Source organism: Canis lupus, chromosome 10 (assembly GCF_003254725.2).
Source record: "Canis lupus dingo isolate Sandy chromosome 10, ASM325472v2, whole genome shotgun sequence".
NCBI classification, from domain to species: domain Eukaryota; kingdom Metazoa; phylum Chordata; class Mammalia; order Carnivora; family Canidae; genus Canis; species Canis lupus.
In genome coordinates this window covers 68,136,961-68,142,960 of record NC_064252.1, presented here as the reverse complement: position 1 = coordinate 68,142,960, position 6,000 = coordinate 68,136,961, and the positions used below count along the sequence as shown (strand labels likewise).

At 39.8% G+C, this 6,000-nt stretch overlaps 1 long non-coding RNA gene across 8 annotated transcripts in view; it reads right to left on the bottom strand.

Moving 5' to 3' along the window:
- Positions 1–908: 908 nt before the first annotated feature.
- Positions 909–6,000, bottom strand: part of LOC112673906 (uncharacterized) — an 11,491-nt gene continuing 6,399 nt past the window's right edge. For 5 of the 8 annotated variants that reach the window (XR_004803445.2, XR_004803448.2, XR_004803446.2 and 2 more), the window contains one exon: positions 909–2,127. This is a non-coding gene — a long non-coding RNA (uncharacterized LOC112673906). Of the gene's footprint in view, positions 2,733–6,000 lie in introns of all 8 variants that reach the window. The other 3 variants (XR_007413828.1, XR_007413827.1, XR_007413825.1) reach the window with 3 other exon arrangements.

Genomic DNA, 6,000 nt, shown 5'->3' with positions numbered 1-6,000 from the left:
TTTCTCTAAATAAATATTAACTCTGCATATTTTTATAATCATACCGTGGTCAACTGTCTAGTTAATTTTCTTCTCAAGCTTATTATTATTATTATTATTATTATTATTATTATTTATAATAGACTCCTAAGTCCAAATAAAAGAAAACAGCTTTTTAAAAAAGTATATTGAAATGTAGCACGATATTCTGTTAAAGGGGTTCTTTAATCCAGCCATTGGTTCAACAGGTTTGTGTGTATAACTGGCTAAGTTTAGGTCAAAGTGAAATGATTAGGTCTTTCAAGCAACCACTCGCAGGACTTGGACACTAAAGCTTTAAGAGATGGGAACTCAGCGGAACCACCGAGAAAAACAGGGTATATTCCTGCGGGTTCCATGAAGACCAGATCCAAGGGCGGCACCAAGATGGATACATCATCGTGTTTGAGAGGAGAGAGGAAGTTTGCAGAGCATTTCCATATAGAGGTTATAGCAGAAGACTGTGCTTACAGCTGGTGCTCAATAAATGAAATGCCAAGAATAAGGCCCTTAAAGGTTGTGTGAGGGCTTGATGTGAGCCGATATGTGAGGTTCTGGTGCTTTGCTGTAGCCGGTGGGTTCTCTGCGTAGTTCACGGAGCTCTGAGGATGACGACTTGGAGGTGGGGAGTGAGAAGTAGTGTGGACGGTCATGGCTTCTAGGTTATGCTTCTGAAACATCTGCTTATTTTTGTTGTTTCAAACTAGTGCTTTCAGTCCTGATACTTCCCATATGGCCCCGTTCTAGAGGGGTGGAGAATGTAGGGCAAAGTCAGGGAGTCTTTTCTACTGAAAATCTCCCCTTTCGCCCCTTGAAGAAGGTGAGGAACCTGAGTAGAGAGTGTGATGTCGGGGTTAAGACAGAGCAACCGCCATACATGACCGGTGAGGAAAAGTTTCAAATCCAAATATTTATTATGTAGTGAATACAATTATTTAAGGTCACAAGAACTTTACACTATTCTTTTTCTTTCTCCTTAAAAATGCCATTAAAATTTATGTATTTATTTATTTATTTAAGAGAGAGAGAGAGAGAGAGAATGAGCATGAGCATGATGTGGGTGGGGTCAGGGAATCTCAAGTGAGATTTCAAGCAGATTCTACAGCAAGCACAGAACCCAACTGGGGCCTTGATCCTATGACCCTAAGGTCATGACCCCAGTCGAAATCATGAGTTGGATGCTCAACTGACCGAGCCACCCAGACGTCCCTTAAAAATGACATTTTGATTTGATCATGTAGCTATTAACTCTGAAAGAAGCTGATATTGGAAACATTGACTTGGAACTAGATTTTTCTGTTGCTTTTATTAAAAAAACAAAACAAAACAAAAAAAAAAAAACCCAAAGGAATAGTGCAAAGAATCTCCAGTGTGAACTTCAGCCGTGAGATCTGAACCAACGATGCTCTAGGGAGCAAAGAAAAATGGAAATATCTTCACATCAATGTTGACTTAAATAGTAGTGATGGAGTCCTTTGCAAAGAAGCGAGACGCCCCAGCGTTTACTCAAGTGTGTCTGTTCTGTCCAAATCAGTTATGAGGGCAGTTATGGAGTTTCTTTAAAAATGTCCCTGCTTCTCAGTGGCCTTGATTCTCAGGGTGAAATCTTGTGGTGAAATCTTTTCCAGATCCTCTTCCCTGTAAGGGGCTGAGTGAGAGGAATCATGGAACGTGTTTGGAAATAGAGCTTCAGAACTCCTTCGGCCTCAGAGGACTTGCTTGGGGCAACATCTAACAAAACAAATTATGAAACACCCACTGTGGAAGAAGAAGAAGCGCTCCTTTAAGGTATGTTTAATTGAGCCAGTAACACACACGGAGGAACAGCCCAAAGCACTTGCGTTTCAATCTCCTGGCTCACTTCCTGGGCATACTGGGCATGTCCTAACAGCCTCATAAAACACAACCAATTGTCTCTTATTTCGTAATTAGCATCTTGTAAAGTTGACAGTGTGGTTATGATTGGATCGAGCCAGAAACGAATTCCCACTTTTACCTGCACAGAACATAGCCTCCTCACGGGAACTAAAGGAATAGCGTGCACAGGAGAGGAGGAGCTGCCCACTACGTGAAGACGAAGCACAAATGTTAACAGGAGCTCCTTAAAACCTTTAGAGAAGAAAATAACAAAAGTAAGCCGGATCTTAGCTCTATGCATGATTCCTTAGTCTGCTTAGTCAGCTGCCTCCTCCTTCACAGAAGACTGGCTGGGTACAAGCAGAGTCAGAAGAATCAAGTCCCAGGTGCAAGTTTACCTTCTTTTCATAGATTATTTCGTTTAATCCTACCAACCAACCACCAGGAAGATACGACGACCGTCTCCTTTTACGGGTGAGGGAAACGAAACACAGAGAGGGAACGTAGCTCGTCGGAGTTCACAAAGTCATTAAGTTCTGTGCTGGGGTTACAACCTGAAATTCTGACTTTGTGGTTGTGCTTCGTACCACTACACCACACTACACTGCCTTTTCTTCTGCTAAACTCTTTTTTTTTCTTTCTTTCTTTCTTTTAAGGAAGATTTCTGTCCAGTGTGGGGCTTGAACTCATGACCCCAAGATCAAGAGTTGCATGCCCTGCCAACTGAGCCAGCCGGGTGCCCCTCTGCTAAACCCTTAAAGCAATGTTTCTCAAGTTGGGCTCCAAAGACACATTTTCAGGGACTCTGGAATTCTGTGAGAATTAGCATTTTCTATGATCTTATCTTTTGTTTTAATCTGAAAAAAAAATTAACATAAGCATGTTTGCGGAATCACATCATAATTGGGTATGGGCCTATGTTGTAACTTCTTTTTGCCTATGTAAATTCCTGCCTCCTGTGAAGCCACAGACTTGGCGAGAGAAGGATTTAGTCATTAAGGTCACATGCCTCTGACGGTCTTATGATATACTCCACGGAAGGAAGAAAATCTCTAAATACAGTCTGTATCCCATGTTGGGGTCTTTTCCTTTTTTTCATTGGCTGTCAATTCTCAGTGGCTGTTTTGGTTCCCTAATTTTTTATGTATTTTCAGTGTAGGAGAAGTGGAGATATGGGATTCTCTGCCTTCCCAATATTATCTGTATTCCTACAGTTATGATGTTGAAAAATTACGAGGATTCCGTTGGGATAGGTGCTTTAAAAGAGAAAGTTTGTCTTAAGGCGCTAAGTGAGGCCCTTGGGAAAACTGGTACAGCCTTCATATGTTTCTGAACAAATGAATCTCTTTGTGGTTATGTTGTCAAAGTGAGAAAAGAATGTCATGTCATGCCACCTAAGTAATTTTGAAATAAACTTTTCATTTTGTAATATGTTAGATTTATAGAATAGCCACAACTATAGTAGAGTTCTTGTCTATTTCTTACCAGTTTCCACTAACGGCAATTCTCAACTTACACATTTGTCAAAACTAAGATATTGATACTTACACATTTTTTAAATTAATAATTAATTTATTTATTTATTAATTTATTAAGATTTTATTTATTTATTCATGTCAGACACACAGAGAGAGGAAGAGACACAGGCAGAGGGAGAGGCAGGCTCCATGCAGGGAGCCCGATGCAGGACTCGATCCCGGGACCCGGGGATTATGACCTGAGCCAAAGGCAGATGCTCAATCACTCAGCCACCCAGGCAGCCCTTACACATTACTTTTAACTAAATTCCAGATTTTATACAGATTTCACCAATTTTTACCATTTTTTTTCTGTTCCAGGATCCAATTCAGGAGACCACACTGCATTTATCTTCTAATAATTGTGTCAGAAATATTAAATAATTATTTTAAAGATTTACTTATTTGTTTGAGAGAGAGAGTGTGCTTGAGCAGTGGGAGGGGCAGAGGGAGAGGAGAAGCAGACTCCCTACTGAGTGTGGAGCCTGACACAGGATTTGATCTCACAACCCGGAGATCATGACTTCGGCTGAAACCATGAGTTGGAAGCTTAAGCAACTGAGACACTCAGGTGCCCCTGTCAGAGGTATTTTAAACAAAAATCTCAACTAATATTTGATTCTTTCTTCATTCTAAGAATTAGTATGTTGCAGTTATACAACAAACGTTTTGTTAATATATCATGAAATAAATGTTTAATAATACCCTTTCTTCCAATTTTCAAATCGGAGTACAAATCAAAACATTTCTTACACAATTTACTACCAAATTTTACTTAAGTATGGAAATTTAATTTTAACTAGTCTTTTCCTCTTACTATGTTTAGATAACTAGTTGGATAGAGGGGTTTCTTTAAAATACATAAGACAAAAAAAATAAAATAAAAAAATAAAATACATAAGACAGGCTATTAGGATCTATAGATAAAAAGAGTAAGTTTGATGTCTGTATAACCAGAACTATGTACAATGTGCACATCCATTCTTTGAGCTAAAAATTAACAAATTGATAAAACAAAAATAGTTTTGATGCATTACAGAACCTTCAGATGAATACCTGGACAGTAAAGCACTGTCAGATGGTAATCACTCTCTGCCTGCCTCTTGATACACAAATGTATACCTTCAAACAGATATGCAGTGTTATGATAAAAAAAGTAAAGTTTCTTTTTTTTTTAAGATTTTATTTTATTTACTCATGAGAGATACAGAGCGAGAGAGAGAGAGAGAGGCAGAGACACAGGCAGAGGGAGAAGCAGGCCCCATGCAGGGAGCCCGACGTGGGACTCGATCCCCGGACTCCAGGATCACGCCCTGGGCCAAAGGCGGTGCTAAACTGCTGCGCCACCGGGGCTGCCCTAAAGTTTTCATTTATTTCAGCAGTATTATATTTCACCACTATCACCTTTATAATATTATGAAATAAACCTCACTGAATATGTAGCTTACATATCAGGGGTAAGGTACTTAATACAGTTTTTTTTTTTAACCTTTACATTTTTTTGGTTTAATAAATAACTTGTCATATCCAGGAAAATGAACACTTTCCAAGAAGCCGAACTCACTCCTCTTCCTCTTTATATATTTTTTACTGAACTGTGGCAGTTAGCTAGTGTACTATATGGCAGACAGCTCTATGCATTTATGTCTTTGCTGTCTGAAGAATTCAGCTAAGTTGGCCTACCTCCTGATCTTGACCTGAACTCACGTGTCTGGGCACGGGCTATGAGGCAGCTGGTTTGGCTGGGCTTAGTGGGATGACTGGGTTCTGCTCCACATGACTCTCACTTTCCTCCTGGGCTAATGGACTAGCTGGGTCTATCCTCCTCATTTTGATGGTAGAAGCACAAAGCAAGCCCAGGTTTTCATGCTTCCTCTTGCATCACATACACTATTGCTCCATTGGCCAAAACAAAGCAAGTGGCCAAACTTCTAATCAAAGGGTGAGAAAAGATATCCTACATCCTGATGGGAGGAATAGCAAAGTCACCTGGAAAAAGGCACAGAGACAGAGACGGCTGCAAATGTATTGATCAACCACCAGCTTCTTTCAAGGATTTAGCCGTCTCGTAACGGGGGCCTATGTCACAATGTTGGAAACTCAGTACAGCCTGGGTTTGTAAGGAATACATACAGAAACATTTCAAAGCCTGAAATTGCAAAATACAGCACCTAACTTCTGTCATAAAGTTTAGCAAAAGCAATCAGTAGGGTGGAAATCATGATTTACAGGTTTTATAGACCCGGTTAGCACTTAACTGAATCACACATGCCCACATCACTGATGAGGACTGATTTCTCAGTCTTGGACCACCTAAGAATGCCCTTTCCTTTTATATCCTTGATCGTCATTCCGGAAAATTCAGGTTATTCTTCATGTGGGAATGGCAGGAGGCAGAGGGCTACATGCAATTCAGAGAATGGATTCATTCTGAGTAATAAACGTATTTATTTTCTTCATGCCTATAAACATTGACTTTTTTTGAAGGATGTTATTATGTGGCAAGGTTTCAGGGTATTTTTAAGAGGTATGACAGGAATCAATTTCTTAAATAAGCACTGAATTATCACAGCTACTTTTTTTCCAAATGGATAATTCTAGGGAGGTT